The following is a 23,509-nucleotide window of genomic DNA, read 5'->3' as shown; positions in this document are numbered from 1 at the left end:
GATCACGTGTGACAACCACGGTTTTAGCCACTGGCCGTGTAGTATAGTATTGGTCAGCGACCAAGTGTGAATAGGTTCAACAAAACACAGCTGGCTGACTTTAAATGCAGGGTAATATTTGGGATGCTCCAAAAAATTACACAATTATTACCGCAGTAATATGGGATCATGTGTGATGACCATGGTTTTAGAAAGTGGCCTTATAGATATGATATTGGTCAGCGATCAAGTGTGAATAGGTTCTACAACACACAGCTGTAACATCCCTGGCAGCGTGCTGGCATGGCTTACCATCTCCCACCATGCAAGACCACCAACTTACCTACCAGTCCAAGCTGCGCACTATGCTCCTTTACTTGCTGTGTGCTGTCTCTTGTCTGCTGGCTTAGGGTGGCGGCGTTGGAACTTCCTGATTCTTAAAGTTACAGTGTGCGCAGTCCTAATGCATCCCCAGCCTATTTCTGTGAGTCACTGGATACTTAAACCTCCTCCACCCAGTGGGTGGTGCCTGAGCAACACTTTCTTACAGTGTGTTCTGTGCAACTGTGAGTTGCCAGGTCCTGTCCTGAATCTTGTCTGTTTCTGCCACCCTGGGGCCTGAGTACCCAAGCCCGTTACCTGTATCTGTGACTTCTAGTCTGTTTCCGCCACCCTGGGGGCTGAGTACCCAGGCTCGTTCCTGTTTCTCGTTCCTGTGTCAGTTCCTGTCTGAACTGTGTCCTAGCCCGTTACCTGTTTGTCTCTATGTCCGATCCTTCCCTTTTCCTGCAGTGTCTGAATCAGTACCTAACTCCTACTTGTTGTCTCTGTACTTCTGTTGGTGAGTTTTGTGTCCACTTGCTACTTCATAGCAAGTACCTTGTGTGTATCTGGTTCTGCTTGTCCCGTTTCCCTGCCTCCGTATCTACCTCCTGTGTTCTGGCTATCTTCCTGTGTTTCCCGGATCCTGTCTGTTCCATGTGAACAGAGCCCTGTCCTGTCTGTCCGCTCCTGCGGCACTGCTCTGCTCTGTTCTGCTTGCCCTCCGCACCTGCGGTTCTGCCCTGCTCCGCTTGCCCTCTGTACCTGTGGCTCTGCTCTGCTCTGCCCTGCTCCGCTTGCCCTCCGCATCTGCGGCTCTGCTCTGCTCTGCTTGCCCTCCGCACCTGCGGCTCTGCTCTGCTTCCCCTCTGCACCTTCTGCTCTGCCCTGCTCTGCTTCCCCTCCGCACCTGTGGCTCTGCTCTGCCCTGCTCCGCTTCCCCTACGCACCTGTGGCTCTACTCTGCTCTGCCCTGCTCCACTAGCCCTCCGCACCTAAGGCTCTGCTCTGCTCCACTTCCCCTCCGCACCTGTGGCTCTGTTCCTGTATCCCAGTCTGTATTGGTCCCTATCCAGCCTGTTTACCTACCTGCCAGTACCCGCCAGTCTGCATACCAGCCGTGCCTGCCAGTACCCGCCTGTCTGCATACCAGCCAAACCTGCCCATTCCTGCATTCCCCAGTGTAGGTCAACAGCTGTGACCGGGGTCTGACCTGGAATAGCACCTGGGCCACCTCCCACGTCCCTCCTCGGACCACGGAGTCGATTAAGCCGCCATGCGTCCATGGTCGGATCTGGCGAGGCCCCTAGTTAGGTCCCTCCAGGGACTCCTCGGTTCATGGCCCAGTTGGACCACTAACCACGCTCATGCCAAACAGTCCAGGCGTGAGCGTAACAGCAGCTGGCTGACTTTCAATGGAGTATATTTGGCACGCCCCACAAAATGTCTGTATTATTACTGCAGTAATATGGGAACACATCTGATGATGGGAAAGTTTCTCTGCTTCCACAGTACAGCAATGTGAATAAACTAAAATAAATCTATCTGTATTCTGCTAAAATGCAAATGGAGCAGTAAAATACTGTATTGCTTTTTAAGCAAATAATCAGGATTAAGAGCAAAAAAAATCCCTGATTTGTAGGGCTATGGATATCTGTAACAGCAGCAGCAGACAGAACGTGCAATGGACCCTGTTTTTTTGTATACACTGTCCATAAACAATGCCTGACTCCTGCTATCACCAGTAATATATGCAGCAGGATTAGTCCTCAGAAGGACTGTTAGTTCAGATGGTTATATATTGCTGTGGAATACCTACTCAGCAGCACCTCTCCCTACTGTGCCTGTCTGAAGGGTAGACTGTGACATGCATAGGATCATCACATCTTATATAGACCTGATGACATTATGCAGCCAGCCAATCACTGTAATGCCACAACCAACATGGCTGTGGCATTACAGTGAGTGGCAGGCAATCCCTGCATGTTAATTGGCTGTCTAAAGAGTGCCAAACGTGTGAGGTGGGGACCCGAACTCCTGCCCAAGCAACCAGGAAATACTCGCCGAGCATCTTGAGCAGTGAAATGCTCGGGCGAGTAATGAGCAGTAGCGAGCACGCTCGCTCCTCACTAGTGAATAGGTTGAACAACACACAACTGGCAGACTTTATCTAGAGTGTAATATTTGGCATGCTCCAAAAAATGTGACGATTATTACGGCAGTAATTTTGGATCATGTCTGATGACCACGGTTTTAGGCAGTGACCTTACAGATGTGGTATTTGTCAGCAACCAAGTGTGAATAGGTTGAACAACATACAACTTGTCATGTGCATGTACGAAAATTTATTTTGGTTCTTTCTATGGTTTGGTGCCATGGGGCATGCACGCATGCACTGACATGTCGGATTCTACTTGCCGATGCGTCTACGCTTCATATGCGTTCCTTTGACCAGAAACCGGAAATTCCTGGTGGCAAGCGGGGAAATAGCACGGCATGTGCCACCACCATGTAGTAGGATCAATATTAATAATTACACACCTTTCTGTTGATGGGGTAAAATGTACACATATATAAGGGCGTTTCCCTTGATGATAAACATGCCCCCTGAGGAAGCAGGGCAAAATGCCCATTGGGGCGCAAGGGTGATGATTGCACACAGCAGCTAAGTATGCTACTCATATATTCAGTGACCTTTTTTGGAAATTATGTCTTTGTGTTAATTTGTCTTTCTGATATGTGTTATACTCATCCGTGTGCATTATCATACACATATGTGGCGCCCCTGAGGGTTCAGTCGCCACTGAGGTACTGCACCTCACCCAGAGGTGTGGCATCTCTTTCTCTCAGGTAAGGATGGAGTGCTACACGGGACCCCAACACCTGCACTCAACACTACTCCAGGCCGGCTGGAAGGGCATTATGCACTTCTTCTGCTGCCCCGTCCCTGGCTGGAGTGAGGGGGAACCAAAAGTGAGGGGGAACCAAGTAGTGGGTGTGGGTGGAGAACGCAGAAGAGGGGAGCACTGTCAGGAGTAGTATAATAAGGGAAGCCATCATGTGTAGGAGTGGATTCAGTGAGAGAGAGAAGAGGAGAGGAGCAGTCTGAGGAGCAGAGTTTCTTCAGGAGCTCTGCTCCAGAGTGGGGCCTAGTAAGAGAGGTCCAGGAGTGAGAGGGGAGCAGAGGGGAAAGGCTCCAGTAACAGAAGGGATCCCAGGGGGTACGGTGAGTGCTGGACGGCACCCATATGCCCGAATCTGCCAGTCGTCAGAGGGATCAGGCCGCAAGAAGGTCATCGGTCCCTGGGCTAGTCGAGTTACTTCAGGTCTCGGCTGGAAAACCGGAGGCTTCTGCACTTTCAGGGTGCAGTTGTCACTTTCGCACCTAAGCCGCCGAAAAGGGCACCAAGTCAGGTCCGGGAACTTCAAGTTGCGCAGAGGGATCTCAAGGTACCCGTTTGGGACTTTGTGTGCCGAGGCGCAGAGCAGGAGTGAGAGACCCAGCACGGAAAGTCGGCTAAGAAAGGAATATACAGAGAGGGGTCCCGTTAAGTGCTCTTGAGATACTTGAGGGAGTGCTGAACCCCTGCCTGGTGAACGCAGCGAGACGTGGGAGACGGTTCCCTGTATAGTGCCACCTGAGGAACTTAAATAACTGTGAGTAAACTCGGATGACTGCACCCCACTGTTTCTGCCAGTTATTTCCACCACGCTATTGCTCCTGCACTACAGCGCCCAGCATCATCATCTGCACCTACACTGCCCTGGACCTGTGCTCTGCCTGTGGAGAGCCACGCCAACCCAGCTACCCTAACACCTGCTCCAGAGGTCTGCAGCAGCGCCGGTACCCATTACCGGGAACCACAGGTGGCGTCACGAGACAAAACTGTTATTCATCACCCCAAGCAACCAACCCCCCCTTTTTAATAGTGACCCCAGAGTACAGGCCCGGGAGCCGACTGCCGTGACATCCACAGAAGGTCAAGGCCTGGGTACCGAGTCCCCCATATCCCCCTGGGCGAGTCACATATATACTAATATGTACTTATTTTGCACTATGCACTATAGTACCTTTATTGGGTAACCATATTTTACTAAGAATAATTGTTTACATCACCACAAGCCTTTTCTGATTGTAAGGTCATTTTGAGCTATACATTTTAATATGTTGTGGCACTATCATCTATATGTACTTTGACCTATACTTGGGACAATAAAGTCTGCATTTCTTATTGTAAACAGGCTCATTTATTTGTATCTGTTGTTGGGTTACTACAACTGGTAATGTCATTCATCCTTCCTTTTCGAGTTACTTTGCTTGAATTGTATGTATTTTTTAATTATTTTCTAATAGAAATGTCTTTTAATCATGTGGGGATCTCATTCTCTCATTTTAGCCTGAGGTGGCTCTCAGTGCTTTTGTTTATATTGATTGTAATATGTTTAACCATTGATTTGCAGAACAAAAATCCAAAGCTAGAAAGAATTATTATATTTCTTTTTTCAATGTTTTTATATTTAAATGTAAAAAACCCATGTTCAAATGTTCAACACCATATCCATTGCTGGCAGCTTTGTAAAAACACATGTAGAAATTTTCCAGGGCTCGGAAACTGCTTCTGATCATGTTGTCAGCGCAGGTCGGTGCAGGTCTTCACCTCTTTCTAACAAGATGTCTCATGCCGGTATAGAAATAATAAGCCGACTTTCTCATTAATCTGAAAACAATTAAAATACATGTTTTTAAAAATTGACAATATGTACTGGTTATCAAATGAAACAAAGTAAAGAAAAGTCATGGATGAAAAACACATAAAAATATTTACCTGAAAAAAACATGTTGGAAGCTTTGTGTGAATCAGGATAGGTGGATTCTGAATGTTTGCCATTTGCTGCTTGTGATGAAGACATATGCTGATTGTCTCCCTACATGGTGAAAAAAGGCAAAATATATGAAAGTATTTAAACTTTAAATTATATCAGGCAATAAGAGACTAAATTAGAGACTCAAGATTCTCAGTATTTTAAAAATAACTTATTACTGATTGTTAACGATAGTGGAGGCTTCTTTCTTACCTTCATCTTAGGTAGATGAGATGACGACATTTAGATAAATCTCAATGTTCAAATAGTGAACCTGAAAATATAAAGAAAAATAATTACATCCAACTAAGCTTTAAATTATAAAATGTTTTCAAAAGCATTGTAGATAATTGATGGGAATTGTCATTCCATATCCAGCAAGTTATGGAAAATGTATCCACTATTTATATGGTAACTAGTGTTGAGCGATACCTTCCGATATCGGGAAATATCGGATCGGATTGGATCGGACCGATACCGAAAAAGTATCGGATATCGCCGATTCCGATACCGGAAACCAATGCAAGTCAATGGGACATAAATATCGGAATTAAAATAAACCCTTTCTTTCCTTGTAGGTTATTTCTACATGAAGGAAAACAACTAAGAATAATGTAGAATGTATTGGGGGAGGTGGGGGAGACAATAAAGGCATAGAGGTTTAGCCCAGTCAAATGGAATAGCAGGAATTAATATTTTTTTATTATGTTCTGAGTTACGGAAATATTAACTATGTTAAGTATTTTTATATTTTGTCAGATATTTATGTTTCACTACTTCCATGCTCTTCACCTTCTTTTTTACTTCTCCCACACTTTCTCCTTCATCATCCTCAGCATCTTTTTCATCCACTTCTTCTTCACCTTCTTCTTCTTCACCTTCTTCGTATTATTCTTTTTTTTACATTCTTCATATTCTACTTCTTCATCTTCTTCATATTCTTCTTCTTCATCATATTCTTATTTGTGACAGGCATTCCTGTAGTTTTTATCTATAAAAGGTTAGACATTACACCTTTCGTTCTGCCCGTCACAAAAGATTTACAACAGGATTTGTCCGCGTTCAGTTTGGCCTGCAGCAGCAGGTCTTTTCCAGGGGCACCACGAGGAGGAACGGACTCACCCCCATACACTGCTTAGTCATCTTCTGCTTATAATTTAGATATTATCTTTTGCTCTGATTTTTAGTCTTATGCTTAATGTTCTTCCGCTTTTTGTTCTGCAGCTTCTTGTATTTCTGCTTCTTGGTTTTCTGTCTCTTGTTTTTCTGTATCTTGGTGCTTGTCTTCTCTTCTTTGTCTTCTTGGTCAACTTCTTCAGGGTCATCTTCTTGGTCTTCTTCGGGGTGGTCTTCAGGGTCGTCGTCTTCGGGGGTCCTCGTCTTCGGGGTCCTCGTCTTCTTCGGGTTGGTCTTCTGGGTCCTCGTCTTCGGGGTCCTCGTCTTCTTCGGGGTGGTCTTCAGGGTCCTCGTCTTCTTCGGGGTGGTCTTCAGGGTCCTCGTCTTCTTCGGGGTGGTCTTCAGGGTCCTCGTCTTCAGGGTCATTGTCTTCGGGGTCATCGTCTTCTTAGGGTTGGTCTTCAGGGTCCTCGTCTTCAGGGTCCTCGTCAGGGAGATCCAGAGTGATTACCAAGAACCATTTCAAAAAGCTTGAACTTGGAAATGTAGCAGAAGGTACAAGAAAGCTGAGGAACTACCGAGGACCAGCTGACGGTACTGGAACCCGGATGGATAGCAGAAGGTACAAGAGCCAATGGAACTACCGAGGACCAGCTGATGTTACTGGAACTCGGTTACTAAGCAGGAGGTACCTGTGCCAGAAAGCACTACCAAGGACCAGCAGACGTTGGTGGAACTTGGATACCGAGAAGGAGGCACCTAATCCAAAGGCACTGCCGAGAACCAGCTGACGGTACTGGAACCCGGATGGGTAGCAGAAGGTACAAGAGCCAATGGAACTACCGAGGACCAGCTGATGTTACTGGAACCCGGATGGGTAGCAGAAGGTACAAGAGCCAATGGAACTACCGAGGACCAGCTGATGTTACTGGAACTCGGTTACTAAGCAGGAGGTACCTGTGCCAGAAAGCACTACCAAGGACCAGCAGACGTTGGTGGAACTTGGATACCGAGAAGGAGGCACCTAATCCAAAGGCACTGCCGAGAACCAGCTGACGGTACTGGAACCCGGATGGGTAGCAGAAGGTACCCATGTAAAAAAAAAGTTCAAGGCCGCGAGCCGGCCGCAGTTACCAAAACCCACAGTCCTACAGAGGGTGCTTGTCCTATTGGCACTATGGAACCAGCCTTCATTGCCAGATCCCGCAGCCCACATAGGAGTCACCTAAACTGCAGGCACCATAGAGTCGGCTAACCCGACCGCAACACGACAGGACAACGCATTGGAGGCAAAGTGACGTTGACACTACCCGGAAACAGCTGGCGTGCTGGAACCAGGCTGGGCAGGAGGGAGTACCCGTGCCAAAGACACTGCCGAGGACCAGCTGACGGTACTGGAACCCGGATGGGTAGCAGAAGATACAAGAGCAAATGGAACTACCGAGGACCAGCTGACGGTACTGGAACCCGGATGGGTAGCAGAAGGTACAAGAGCCAATGGAACTACCGAGGACCAGCTGATGTTACTGGAACTCGGTTACTAAGCAGGAGGTACCTGTGCCAGAAAGCACTACCAAGGACCAGCAGACGTTGGTGGAACTTGGATACCGAGAAGGAGGCACCTAATCCAAAGGCACTGCCGAGAACCAGCTGACGGTACTGGAACCCGGATGGGTAGCAGAAGGTACCCATGTAAAAAAAAAGTTCAAGGCCGCGAGCCGGCCGCAGTTACCAAAACCCACAGTCCTACAGAGGGTGCTTGTCCTATTGGCACTATGGAACCAGCCTTCATTGCCAGATCCCGCAGCCCACATAGGAGTCACCTAAACTGCAGGCACCATAGAGTCGGCTAACCCGACCGCAACACGACAGGACAACGCATTGGAGGCAAAGTGACGTTGACACTACCCGGAAACAGCTGGCGTGCTGGAACCAGGCCGGGCAGGAGGGGGTACCCGTGCCAAAGACACTGCCGAGAACCAGCTGACGGTACTGGAACCCGGATGGGTAGCAGAAGATACAAGAGCAAATGGAACTACCGAGGACCAGCTGACGGTACTGGAACCCGGATGGGTAGCAGAAGGTACAAGAGCCAATGGAACTACCGAGGACCAGCTGATGTTACTGGAACTCGGTTACTAAGCAGGAGGTACCTGTGCCAGAAAGCACTACCAAGGACCAGCAGACGTTGGTGGAACTTGGATACCGAGAAGGAGGCACCTAATCCAAAGGCACTGCCGAGAACCAGCTGACGGTACTGGAACCCGGATGGGTAGCAGAAGGTACCCATGTAAAAAAAAAGTTCAAGGCCGCGAGCCGGCCGCAGTTACCAAAACCCACAGTCCTACAGAGGGTGCTTGTCCTATTGGCACTATGGAACCAGCCTTCATTGCCAGATCCCGCAGCCCACATAGGAGTCACCTAAACTGCAGGCACCATAGAGTCGGCTAACCCGACCGCAACACGACAGGACAACGCATTGGAGGCAAAGTGACGTTGACACTACCCGGAAACAGCTGGCGTGCTGGAACCAGGCTGGGCAGGAGGGAGTACCCGTGCCAAAGACACTGCCGAGAACCAGCTGACGGTACTGGAACCCGGATGGGTAGCAGAAGGTACAAGAGCCAATGGAACTGCCGAGAACCAGCTGGCGGTGCTGGAGCCCAGGGTAAATACTAAAAACAGAAGAGCCAGAGGTGTATTTGGAGGAGGTTTTAAATCCGTACTACAGTGGATGTGGACAAAGCAGGAGAATTTGCCGGACACACAGCTGGGGATCAGCTGACGTTACTGAATCCCAATAACACTGGAGCAAGCGTTGACTGTGCAGACGGCACTTCTGAGCAGCAACTAGCGGTATTGGAGCCCAGGGTAAATACTAAAAACGGAGGAGCCAGAGGTGTAATTGGAGCAAGTTTTAAATAAGTAGCACAGTGAATATGGACAGAGCAGGAGAAATTGCCGTGAACACAGCAGGGGAACAGCTGACGTTACCGAACCCCAATAACACCGCAGCAAGTGTTGACTGTGCAGACGGCACTTCCGAGCGCCAACTGGCGGTGCTGGAGCCCAGGGATAAGAATGAAAACAGAGGAGCCAGAGGTGTAATTCGAGCAACTTTAAAATGTGTAGTACAGTGGATGTGGACAAAGCAGGAGAAATTGCCGTCCGCACAGCAGGAGAACAGCTGACGTTACTGAACCCCAATAACACGGCAGCAAGTGTTGACTGTGCAGACAGCACTTCCGAGCGCCAACTGGCGGTGTTGGAGCCCAGGGTAAATACTAAAAACGGAGGAGCCAGAGGTGTAATTGGAGCAAGTTTTAAATAAGTAGCACAGTGAATATGGACAGAGCAGGAGAAATTGCCGTGAACACAGCAGGGGAACAGCTGACGTTACCGAACCCCAATAACACCGCAGCAAGTGTTGACTGTGCAGACGGCACTTCCGAGCGCCAACTGGCGGTGCTGGAGCCCAGGGATAAGAATGAAAACAGAGGAGCCAGAGGTGTAATTCGAGCAACTTTAAAATGTGTAGTACAGTGGATGTGGACAAAGCAGGAGAAATTGCCGTCCGCACAGCAGGAGAACAGCTGACGTTACTGAACCCCAATAACACGGCAGCAAGTGTTGACTGTGCAGACGGCACTTCCGTGCGCCAACTGGCGGTGTTGGAGCTCAGGGATAATACTGAAAACAGAGGAGCCAGAGGTGTAATTGGAGCAACTTTAAAATCTGTAGTAGTGAGAATGTGGACAGAGCAGGAGAAATTGCCGTCCGCACAGCAGGGGAACAGCTGACGTTACTGAACCCCAATAACATGGTAGCAAGTGTTGACTGTGCAGACAGCACTTCCGAGCGCCAACTGGCGGTGCTGGAGCCCAGGGATAAGAATGAAAACAGAGGAGCCAGAGGAGTAATTGGAGCAACTTTAAAATGTGTAGTACAGTGGATGTGGACAAATCAGGAGAAATTGCCGTCCGCACAGCAGGAGAACAGCTGACGTTACTGAACCCCAATAACACGGCAGCAAGTGTTGACTGTGCAGACGGCACTTCCGAGCGCCAACTGGCGGTGCTGGAGCCCAGGGATAAGAATGAAAACAGAGGAGCCAGAGGTGTAATTGGAGCAACTTTAAAATCTGTAGTAGTGAGAATGTGGACAGAGCAGGAGAAATTGCCGTCCGCACAGCAGGGGAACAGCTGACGTTACTGAACCCCAATAACATGGTAGCAAGTGTTGACTGTGCAGACAGCACTTCCGAGCGCCAACTGGCGGTGCTGGAGCCCAGGGATAAGAATGAAAACAGAGGAGCCAGAGGTGTAATTGGAGCAACTTTAAAATCTGTAGTAGTGAGAATGTGGACAGAGCAGGAGAAATTGCCGTCCGCACAGCAGGGGAACAGCTGACGTTACTGAACCCCAATAACACGGCAGCAAGTGTTGACTGTGCAGACAGCACTTCCGAGCGCCAACTGGCGGTGTTGGAGCCCAGGGTAAATACTAAAAACGGAGGAGCCAGAGGTGTAATTGGAGCAAGTTTTAAATAAGTAGCACAGTGAATATGGACAGAGCAGGAGAAATTGCCGTGAACACAGCAGGGGAACAGCTGACGTTACTGAACCCCAATAACATGGTAGCAAGTGTTGACTGTGCAGACGGCACTTCCGAGCGCCAACTGGCGGTGCTGGAGCCCAGGGATAAGAATGAAAACAGAGGAGCCAGAGGTGTAATTCGAGCAACTTTAAAATGTGTAGTACAGTGGATGTGGACAAAGCAGGAGAAATTGCCGTCCGCACAGCAGGAGAACAGCTGACGTTACTGAACCCCAATAACACGGCAGCAAGTGTTGACTGTGCAGACGGCACTTCCGAGCGCCAACTGGCGGTGTTGGAGCTCAGGGATTACAGTTCAGGTGGTAGAAACATGAACAGAACAGGAGACCTGGATACTGTTGCCAACCAATTATTTATTCTGGAAGAGGACTGGCAAATTCATGAGAGATCCAGGCCTTGTTCATTTTGAGAAAAGTAAGCCGGTCAACGTTATCGGAGGATAGTCGCATGCGACGGTCTGTTAGTACACCACCTGCGGCACTAAAGACGCGTTCCGATAATACACTAGCAGCAGGGCAAGCTAGCACCTCCAGTGCATACTGACTAAGCTCTGGCCATGTATCCAGCTTACAGACCCAAAACTTGAAGGGAGAAGAGCCGTCTGGGAGTACACTAAGAGGGCAAGACATGTAGTCTGTCACCATCTGACGGAAACGTTGCCTCCTGCTGACTGGAGCTGTCTGTGATGGTGTAGACATTTGTGGCGGCGGGGACACAAAACTTTGCCACATTTCGGCCATACTGGTCTTGCCTTGTGCTGAGGCGCTGCTTCTGCTCCCTCTTTGTGCAGAGCTTCCTCCACTGCCTCGACGCACTGAGCTGCTTTGTAAAGCACTAGCAGCACTGCTCTCGGTTGGAATGGAGAACATGATGGAATGCACCAGTGCGTCTTGGTACTCCCGCATTTTACGCTCCCGGTTCAATGGTGTTATGAGGCTTTGTAAGTTGTCCCGGTAGCGAGGATCTAGGAGGGTGGACACCCAATAATCAGCCGTGTTGAGAATGTGGGCGATGCGGCGGTCGTTTCTGAGGCACTGCAGCATGAAATCAACCATGTGCTGCAGACTGCCAACTGGCCAAGAAACGCTGTCCCCTGCTTGAGGCGTGATCTCTGCCTGCTCTGCATCACCCCACCCTCGCTCTAGATACTGACTACTAGAGCATTGTGTACCTCCCTCCTCTGGACAGATGTCTTCCTCATCCATTGACTCCTCCTCATCCTCCTCACAAAGTGTCCCCTGCCTAGGCCTTTGTGAGGAACCACGTTGCGCAGACTGTAGAGAAGCAGATGGCATTTGTGACTCCTCATCCTCCACCTCTTCCAAAACCTCGTCCCTTAGTGCTTGCAGTGTTTTTTCAAGCAGGCAGATAAGGGGGATAGTCATGCTGACTAGTGCATCATCTGCACTCGCCATCCGCGTGGAATAATCGAAGGCACGCAAAACGTGGCAAATGTCCTTCATAGAGGCCCACTCAGTGGTGGTGAAGTGTGAACGGCGCGCACTGCGACTTGTTTGCGCCTGCTGCAGCTGGTACTCCATTACTGCTGCCTGCTGCTCACACAACCTCTCCAACATATGTAACGTTGAATTCCACCTGGTGGGTAGGTCACATATGATGCGATGTTCCGGAAGACATAATCGGCGCTGCAGAGCTGCAATGCGTGATCTTGCATTGCTGGAACGCCGCAAGTGAGCGCACTCTATGCGGACCTTGTGAAGCAGTGCATCAAGATCCGGATAGTCCCTCAAAAAACTCTGCACGACCAAGTTGAGCACATGTGCCAGACATGGGATGTGAGTGAGGTTGCCTAGGCCCAGAGCTGCCACCAGATTTCGGCCATTGTCACACACTACCATGCCTGGCTGGAGATTCGCTGGCACAAACCACACGTCACTCTGCTGCTTGATGGCATTCCAGAGCTCCTGCGCTGTGTGGCTTCGATTCCCCAAAGAAATTAATTTTAATACGGCCTGTTGACGTTTGGCCACGGCTGTGCTCATATCGGTCATCATAACAGGTAACCGTTCACGGGTCGATGTGGAGGTAGACCGTGACGGCTCCTGCAGCGCTGATTCAGAGGAACTGGAGTATGAGGAGGAGTCAATGTGTACAGACTGGATTCCTGCAATCCTTGGAGTTGGCAGAACACGTACAGCGCCACTCTCAAGATCTGTACCCGGCTCCACAACATTTACCCAATGGGCAGTGAGGGAAAGGTATCGTCCCTGTCCATGCTTACTGGTCCACGCATCAGTGGTCAGGTGGACCTTGCTACTGACGGCGTTTTGTAGCGCATGTTTAATTTTTCCCTCCACATGATGTTGCAGGGCAGGGACGGCTTGCCTGCTGAAATAAAAGCGGCTGGGCACGTTGTATTGTGGGACTGCCAATGCCATAAAGTTACGGAATGTGTCAGTCTCCACCAGCCTGAATGATAGCATTTCAAGGGCCAGTAGTTTAGCAATGCCAGCATTCAGAGCCTGTGCTCGGGGGTGGTTTGCCGAGTATGGGCGCCTTTTCTCCCATGCCTGTGCTAACGATGGCTGTAGACTGGCCTGGGAGTGTGAGGATGACTGGGAAAGTGGTGCTGTGGGTGGAATTACACTGTGTCTCTGTACAACAGTGCCAGAGATTCTTCCATGGCGATCCTGTGAGGAAGCCGAACCAGCTGTGTGTGAGCTGGAGGAAGAGGCTACAACACGAGCTGAAGAGGTGGTAGGTGGCGCTGTAGGTTGGCCTAGGTCTTCAGTGTGTTTGTGTAACTCCACCACGTGCTTGGTCCGCACATGTTTCCACATATTTGTGGTATTGAGGTTGCTGACACTTTTCCCTCTTTTCACCTTCTGATTACACAGCTTGCATTTGACCAAGCAAATGTCATCTGCAACTGTGTCAAAAAAGGACCAGGCACTGCAAGTCTTGGGAGCGCCCGCTTTGGATTTTGGAAGAGCCATGCTCCTAATGGGTGCCGAAGTGGAGGCTACAGGCAACCAAGTCTGCCCCCTCCCTCTCCCTCCTTTTTGGGCCGTTCGGGGAATCTCTTCCTCAGAGCTGCTCCCACCACCTTCCTGTCCCTCACGCCATGATGGGTCAAGGACCTCATCATCTACACCACCCTCTTCAAACAACTGCTTCTCCTGGGTAGTCTCGACAGCACAGTACGCACCAGAAAGTGGCACCTGAGTCTCATCATCAGATGCGTACTGAGGTGTGCTGCTGACCATAGGCACTGGCCCACCCGCCTCTTCAGATTCAGAGAGACAAAACGGTTGCGCATCACTGCATACTACCTCTTCTTCAAATTCTCGAATTCTGCTTGGCTGGCCCCCTCTTTCCAAGCCAAGAGATTCAGAGAACAGAAGTAGAGATGGCTCCTGTCCAGGGCTCTCTGACTGCCTGGGCAATTTGGCAGGTGGTGAAGAGACAGATGGGTGCTCTTCAGTGCTCAGGACCTGAGAGGATCTGGAACTAATTGAAGTCGATGCGTTAGCTGCCATCCATCCGACAACGGCTTCAATTTGGTCCTCGCGCAGCAGTGGGGTACGGCTAGCTCCTACAAAGCTGCGCATAAAGGACTGTTCCCTGGTAAAACTGGGGGATGCTGAGTCACTGGTGCCCGCAGCAGGCACAGAATCCCCACGTCCTCTCCCTGCAGGCACAGAATCCTCACGTCCTCTCCCTGCAGAAACTCCACGCCCACGCCCACGACCACGACCACATGCCTTACTCCCTGCCTTCTTCATCTTGGTAGACTGATAAAGATAGGCAGAAAAGTACTAAGGGCTTAGTGTGCTTATTCCTGAACAGCTGCTAACAGGTATAAGAAACACTAATTTTATAAAGTGTGGACTAGACTTTAATATGAGCTAATGTGGCCTACACAACTGTAAAGTGGAGTGTTTGGTGAACTTTATTTAGGTTTTTTTTGTCACAAAAAGACACTGGATGTGCCTAAAGATGTAATAACGATAGTATCACAAACTTTTTGTAGCTATTACAATGTAGGAAGGTAACCTACAATGCAATAGATGAGGCTGCAAAAAATAGGCTAATACTAATCTGGCTGGGGCTGCAGGGCCCAATGCTGCAGAAAGGCTCCTCTATCTACTCCTATATAGTGTGTTTGGAATCAATTTAGCTGAATATGGATGGAACCACCACACTAATAGGAGATATCAGGAAAAATTATGAATTGGCAATAAAGGACAATGTATGAGGCAGTGACACACACTGAGTGCACTACAACCAGACGGGGTTGAAGCACACACTACAGGGTGAGCTGCACTCACACACCAGACCTTGCAGACAGCGGTGAACAGTACAGATGCAGAGCACTGTGCACTAGTGCTGCAAGACGGAAAAAAAATTCTCTATCTACTCCTATATAGTGTGTTTGGAACCAATTTAGCTGAATACAGATGGAACCACCACACTAATAGGAGATATCAGGAAAAATTATGAATTGGCAATAAAGGACAATGTATGAGGCAGTGACACACACTGAGTGCACTACAACCAGACGGGGTTGAAGCACACACTACAGGGTGAGCTGCACTCACACACCAGACCTTGCAGATAGCGGTGAACAGCACAGGGAACTGTGCACTAGCACTGCAAGGCACAGTGATTTAGAAAGTAGCTTGGGTAAAGCAGTATAGAGCAAATAGGTAGCTAAAACTGTCCCTCAGAACAACAGCGTCCTATCCCTAACTGAATTCACAGCAGAGTGAGCTCAAAATGGCGGCGGTGGCTTTTATAGTGCATCATGACATCATTTCAGCAGCCAATCACAGCCATGCCATTAGTTAAGATGCCTACATGCCTAACAGGATGTGCCCACACTTCTTAGGATCCTCATTGGCTGAATAAAATGAAAATGTCTCATTGCATTATGGGAACTTCCGATTCCGGTATACGATATTGCAATAGTATCGGAATTAAGTATCGGAATTCCGATACCGCGAATATCGGCCGATACCCGATATTTCAGTATCGGAATGCTCAACACTAATGGTAACATATAAAGGATGGATTCTGAATGTTTGCTGCTAATCACTGGTGCTGGTGATGAGCACAAATACTCATTGTCTCGCTACTCAGGGGAAAATATATCAAAGTATCTAAACTTTAAATTATAAAGAAACAAACTTAGAGACTAATTATTCTGAAGAATAGTTACATGTTTAGCTGATGGACAGTTGGCGTAATCGGCCTCCACACCGGCGGCAATAAGATTTATACTCAGCTATTTTTTTAAAACACCCAAGTTTACAAAGATAAGAGGAACATTGGTTACCAGACTGAAATGAACGTTGGTTAATACCATGGATTATGTTAAAAAGAACAAATTTCATAAGGAAATGAATCATCAAATCTACTTACTTGTTATCACACAGGGAGCACTGGTAGTTGTACTTATAGCTGATGGTATAGCTGTGACACATCGTCACTTCCGGCAGCTCGGGATGGATGTCATTTACCCTTCTGGTATAAGTCTGCCATAATGGGCCATGGTTATCTCTGCTTTCACCATCGACTATCCAACAGGCAGCATGGCACATCTCGTGAGCAAGTGTGGATCGTAGTCGCACTAAAGTAAGAGTTCATACAGACATAAGAAAATCTAAGTACACCCTGCTTGAACTCTTTGGTTTTACATATCAGGACATAATCTAAAATATCTGGTCCTTAAAACGTCTTCAAATTAGGTAAATACATCCTGAGATGAACAATATAAGACAATTCACACCGTGCCATTATTTATTTACAAATAACTACTTCAAAATGCAGAAGCAGAGAGTGAAAAATAAGTACACCCCACAAATCACTAGCTTTCAGAATGATCTTTATCAGTAATAACTTGAAGTTGCAGCAAGGGTGTACTTAATTTATCACACACTGCTTTTGCATTTTGGCCTACTTTTTGTTAGATAAATAATTATGTTGCATTATTTATCATGTTATTCTCTGAGATTGTATTTTCTTACTTTAATGCTGCGTGCTCACGAAGCATTTTCCAAGCGTTTATGCTGCGGAATTTACGTAGCGTAAACTCTTGGGAAACGCTTGGTAATACATCCCTCATGGTCCCCAATGACGAGCCGCAATGTCAATGCCCATGTTGCGGATTTTTCCGCAGCATTTATACTGCGATCAAAAATCTGCAGCATGTCCATTAATTTTGCGGACACGCAATGTAATCGCCGCCATTGACTTGCATTGGACCGCGTGACATCCGCATCACTACATGTGAACAAGCAGATATCACACGGTTCAATGTGCGGATGATACCCAGGTCTGGAGGAGAAGAGACTCTCATCCAGACCTGGGTACCATAGAAACTGTTAAAAAAAAAGAATTTAAAATAAAAAATAAAGATTATACTTACCTTCTGATGTCCTCCCGATGTTTTCTACCCTTCGTCTGGTCTGCTGTATGGGTCGCGGTGTTGTGAAGGACCTGCCATGACGTCATTGAGTCATGTGACCTGTCACATGACTCAATGACATCACCGTAGGTCCTTCACACCACCGCGAGCAGTGCAGGAGACCGGACGCGGCAGAGAAAACACCGGGAGGACATTGAAAGGTAAGTATAATCTTTTTTTTTATTTTTTACCATTCTTATTCTTTTTTTTTTAAACTAACTTGGTCACACTACTATAAATCCATGCCGGTTGTATGGATTTATATAGTGTTAACAAGTTGTCAAGCACTTTTCCAAGTGATGCTAAAATCGCTTGTAAAAGCGTTGATAACCCGCATGCAGAAATGCATGCAAAAACGCTTGACAAACGCTTCTACCCGGTGGGAAAAACGCATGTAAAAAAAGCATGCGTTTTTTCCTGCCAGGGAGAAACGGAAAAAATATGCAGCATTTCTGCATCGTGGGCACATAGCCTTAAGATGATCTAAGGACCTGATGCTGTTTGATTTTGTCCTGATATGTAAAACATTATATTTCAAAGAGGGTGTACTTAGTTTTTCTTATGACAGCATGCATGAAGAATTTATAAGAAGTATTACATCACAAGTAGCATTTTATACAGGTTGTCTCATGAAGCTGCAGGATCCAAGACTTTATCGGAAAGGTCAATAACTGAGGAACGGTGGTTGTTCTCCAACTTGTGACGGCATTGACCGGATGCTGATGTCAGCCTCTTATTCCAGACTATGTCCATTTTCTTAGGGAGCTAAAATACAGAAAACAAATTCCACTAAATCTGTAAACTCTTTGACCCCAATCTAACAAAGTACCCAACTGTCCTGTGTGATTTACAGCACTGGTCTCCTTGTATGGGATATGGGGTTTACTGAGAAGTCCAACATGTGAGAGCAAAAATAAAAATAAACCTTTCCTAAAATGTCCAGATGTCAACAAAAAGGTTTTTATATGTAAATGTAAAATCCCGTGAACTCCAAACAGTTGCTAATCTCTATATCTCTGCATGGTGGATCATGTAAGGTCTCCACTCATCCCACAGATAAGAAGAGGGTGATGGCATTTACCAAACTGAGTGAGTTTTACCTGAGATTTTCAATAACTAAATTTCACAACCATGACAAACGGGTTAGTGTGCTTTTCAGAAAGTTAGAATGATAGAAATGATTGCTTGAAGGTGGAGATAATGGATAAGTCCTGTGTGGCCCAGATACCGTTGATAAGATACCTTATTCTCGAAGACTGTCCTGTTGTATAGATGGTACAGTCGCTCCACCAGCTTCTCCTTTGTTACCTGGAAATGGGTAACGTAGATGGAAGTAGGAGAAATAATGTCTTCCAGGAAACAGCCGGGGATGTTACATACTGGTGTCCTGGGAAAGATAAGGAATCAGATATAAATCCACAGGAAACATTTCTTACCGAGGTCATGGTTTTATATAGACGTAGATGCATCCGGCATAACTCACCTCTCCTCTGTAGCGGAGCTCTCCTCACTATCAGATGGTAAATTATCTGTACAGAAATATGGAAGAGTGAAAATTTGTAATCAGACATGTCAGAATGCAGATCCATACTAGAGAGCAAAAATAATAAATGCTGTAAAGAGAAAACCCCATAATAATATCAACAAAAACCAAAAACATTGAGTCACCTTATAAGAAAACAAGCCCTCATACAGCTCCATCAACAGCAAAATAAAAATGTTACAGATCTAGGAAAATGGTGACAAAATCAAATACATTTATTAATAATTTCAGAATTGTTTTTGACACTTTAACAGAAAAACTTTTAAAGATTGGTATGGACATAATCATACTGACACGGTGAATCATATTTCCATGTCAATTTTACTGTGCAATGAAGGCCTTAAAAATAAAAACAAAAAAAATCCTGAATTATGTTTTTTTTTTCTTTCAATTTCCCCTTACTTGGATTTGTTTTTTCTATTTTCCAATACATTAAATGCTAATGTGAATTTTGTCATTGAAAAGAACATCTCATTGCAGTAAAAACGAGCCGTTATATGGCAATGTGGGTGGAAGTATAAAAAAAGATTTGTCTCAAGGAATAAGGAGAGGAAAAGCCATAAGTAAACTAACAATTGACCAGTCCCTAAGGGGTTAAAGGCACAGACTCATCTGTAATTTGCGTTTGGTGGTTAGATTTGCAAACTGACCTGTGACAGTACAGAAAACCCAATATTCTTTCTACAATAATATAACCCTGGTTGTGTCTAGAAATGATGACTTACCATGATATGTGGAAGATTCTCCAGTACTGGAATCATCATCGTCAGTAATAATGATGATGTCATCATCGGAGCTGTGACATAAATGTAACAGAATATGAGCCACCGTTAGTCATTAATTCCCATCAGGTATCTAGTAATGGAGGAGACGTGGGTCTTACCAGGTGGCACTGTCCGGATCAATATCTGAAGGTGGTGAAATCAGATCTGTGGGGGCAACACAACATAAATCTCTTATTAGAATATTGTAATAGCAACGACTGAGGCTCAATACCAAATAAAGAAATCCTAATAATGTATCCAGTGTACCCCTAAATGTACAATGGGCAAACCACCACATTTATCTACAGTAACCTGCACTGTGCATGGCCACCATGAGAAGAAATCCCCAAATCCCATTTCTGTCTGACTTTATAACGCCTGTATAAATATTCCTGACCAAATACTGAAAAGAAATGTTTAATATGAACTCATTACCTTAGACGTACAGTAGACATAGATCCAAACCCTGACCACAATGAGCTGCACCCAATGACTATAATGACACATCAATATATCAGAGCCATTACTGGATCGGAGCACAGTACCTGGTAAACTCGGAGTCAGGCCCAAATTGAAGCCACTGATAACCTGGCCTGGAGACCTTGGTATTGGCTTCTTTCGTGGATGATACTGAAAAAATGGCAAAGATGTCAGAGAAAATCTATAAACATGAAGATCTCCAATTTATAATCTTCCTCCATATTCAACAGACTTACAGGTAGACTCCTATATGAATGTGGTTACCATTGACCTGCGCTTACTTCGTGAGCAGAGTATGACGGGTGTACGGGACACTTATGGTTAGGATATGGTGACATTTACTTGTCTTCATACAATATTATTATTTACCCTGTACATGGACATGTTGACACAAATACCACAACTAAAGGCAGTCATTACTCTGCAAACATGACTCAAACTATCACCCCATCATCCCTCTTCCTGGAGCTATATTTTTTGTGTCTCCATCTTATTCTGGAATTTTTATTCCAAATGTTTTCTAATCTTTCAAAAATATAAAAGTGACGCTCACCTGATGGAAGTCGTCATCATCACTGCTGTCCTCGGTGTCAAAAAGAACTATAATGCGCTTAAATCGCTTTTTTCCCATCATATTTGCAAAAGTCACTTATAAAACTCCTCTCTTCACAAACGCCTACAAAAACCCTCAACAGGACTCTGGGTGACGGGGCGTTCTATATCGTCCAGTCATTTGTGGCACAATCGGAATGATGTGTTTGTTTTTTATTTAACTTTATTTAAATATACAAAACATACTGTAGAAATACAAAAAAATAAATCAGACAAAAACAATAATCCTTCTAATTCCCTAATTCCTGCCCTTTTTCTAATTGTGCAGAAAAAAATAATAAACAAAAAAATCCACAATAAACAACATAAAAAACAAACAAACAATGAAACCTCCATTCATGTATAGGCGGTTGATTGTCCCTGTCCGCCAAGTTTTAATGCTCTGCGCTACATTTTTTTCAAAATTTTTTCTCAATTTTTAAAATTCTATGAGGAGCAAAACCATTCCCTCTCATATTTATTACTCTTTGAAAATTTTTTTTCCATTGTATAGTATTTGATTTTTTTTTCTATCAATTTCCTAACTAAATCCACTCTTGCTGTATAAAGCCATCTACTTACGAGCTCTTTTTCCTCATTTCATCTCTTCCGTTCCAGAGAGCAGGTTACAATTGTTGATTTGACCTCAATGGAGATCTAAGTCCCCAGTTTCCCCTCTATATCTTTATACCCTATGATAAATGTATCAAATCTGCCCTTGTTTCGAACACAGTTTACAAGTATTGTCTGCTTTCTTCTCCATTCTGTATAATACCTGGTAAAATAATAGAACCAAGTGATCAATTAGATTAATTTATGATTTGATTGATTGACATCCCACTTATGTTTTTTATATATTGAGCCTCTGCAATATTTACTCTATATTTTCTCAACTAATCTTCTTCTTAAATATTAAATATACAAGTAATCCACAGTTAATGGTTTATTAATATTATATTATAGAATATTGTATAATATATACAAGTTTATTAATATTAAATATACTCTTTTTTAAATGGCATCCAATCAACAAATAATCCATTCCTCAATATGAGGCGATGTGAAAGTTATTTGATTCTTTCAAACTCTTCACCGAATGTAGAATCTGATAATATCTAAAATCGTGCACTTTACTTAAGCTAAGCTGTGTTTCTAACACAATAAATGGCATAAAAAAAGTCTGTCTCTATTCTGCTAATAAGCAAATGGAGCAGTAAAATGGTGTACTGTACTGCTTTTTAAGCAAATAATCAGGATTAAGAACAAAAAAAAAATTGTTCTTTTATCTAGGGCTATGAATATCAGTAACAGCAGCAGACAGAACGTGCAATAGACACTATTCTGCTGTATACAGTGTTCACAAACTCTGCCTGCCTAACTCCTGCTATCACCACTGAATATATGCAGCTGGATTAGTCCTTAGAAGATGGATATATAGACATGCTGTGGAATACCTCTACCTAACTAATAAACCGCCAATTCTCTTCCTCACTCAGCAGCACCTCTCCCTACTCTGCCTGATCCTGGGGTAGACTGTGATGAGCATAGGGTCACCAAGTCTTATATAGACCTGCTGACGCTGTGCGGTCAGCCAATCACTGTAATGCCCACAGTCAACATGTCTACAGCATTACAGTGCATGGCAGGCAAACCCTGCATGTTCATTGGCTCTCTAAAGAGTGCCAAACATGCAGGGCGGGGACCCGAGCTCCGGCCCAAGCAACCTGGAAATACTCACCTATCACCGAGCATCTCGAGCAGTGAGATGGTGGGGCGAGTATGGAGCAGTTGCGAGCACGCTCTCTCATCACTAGTCAGTGTACTCAGTTACACTAGTTGTGATATTGGCACCGGATTTCTGGTATAAATCCATAGAAATGAGATGTAGCACATGTTAATATAAGGGCATTGTCTAGCACAATCATACTATGGCCGTTAGATAACAGAACCTAGGATAAAACTAATGAGCAAATACCCTACAGTAAGTAAATAGTAATAGAACATGTAATTAATATTGGGGACTTAGTTGACACAATTTTGATCTAAAAAGAAGCGTAAAAGCCACCCCACTACGACAAGGTGTACCCTATGAGGATGGTCCTATTTCTAGTATTAAACTTCTCTATGTGCCAGCCAGCCTCAATAGACGGAGCAGAGCGGAACCCAGGCCTGGCTGTTTTGCACGTGACTCGGGAAAGCTTTTTGTTTTCATCCTAGGCTGTGTTTGTTAATGGCCACAGTGTGAATGTGTACCTACACGTTGCACTGATACTAACATGTGTTCTGGCTCATTTCTTTAGCTTTGCTTTAGTGTTTTGTACTTTATACATACAGGGTAGTGGCTCCCCCATTTTTGGGTGGGCATTTAGTCTATATTGCTTTCTCCAGGCAGATGTAAAACAGTCAGGTCTGGGTCATACTCTGCCCTGTCTATTAAGGCTTGCTGGCAGATAGAGAGGTTTAATTCTAGAGATAGGACCATCCTGATTGGGTTCACATTGTTGCGGTGGGATGGTTTTTATGCTTTTTGAAGTAGTGTGAACCAAGTCCCCTATGTTATTTTACATAAACTGTTATTATTTGCTTACCACAAGGTATTTGCTCATTTTGTTTTTATCCTAGGTTTTGGATTTCTGGAATAATCTGTTTGATGTTTCCAAAATTGTAAAATCACGATAGATCCTTTGTATTCTGGAGATTTTTTTTTCTGTTTGGTACATGAAAGGTTATTTTAAGAGCTTGCTATAGGAGAACACATAATATTATTCACACTGTGTAATCAGTCATCAGACAAGTCGCACTACAGG

This window comes from Phyllobates terribilis, unplaced genomic scaffold, assembly GCF_046119375.1.
Source record: "Phyllobates terribilis strain yellow unplaced genomic scaffold, ASM4611937v1 Scaffold_3__8_contigs__length_932513732, whole genome shotgun sequence".
Lineage (NCBI taxonomy): Eukaryota > Metazoa > Chordata > Amphibia > Anura > Dendrobatidae > Phyllobates > Phyllobates terribilis.
Note: the sequence above shows the minus strand (reverse complement) of the source record.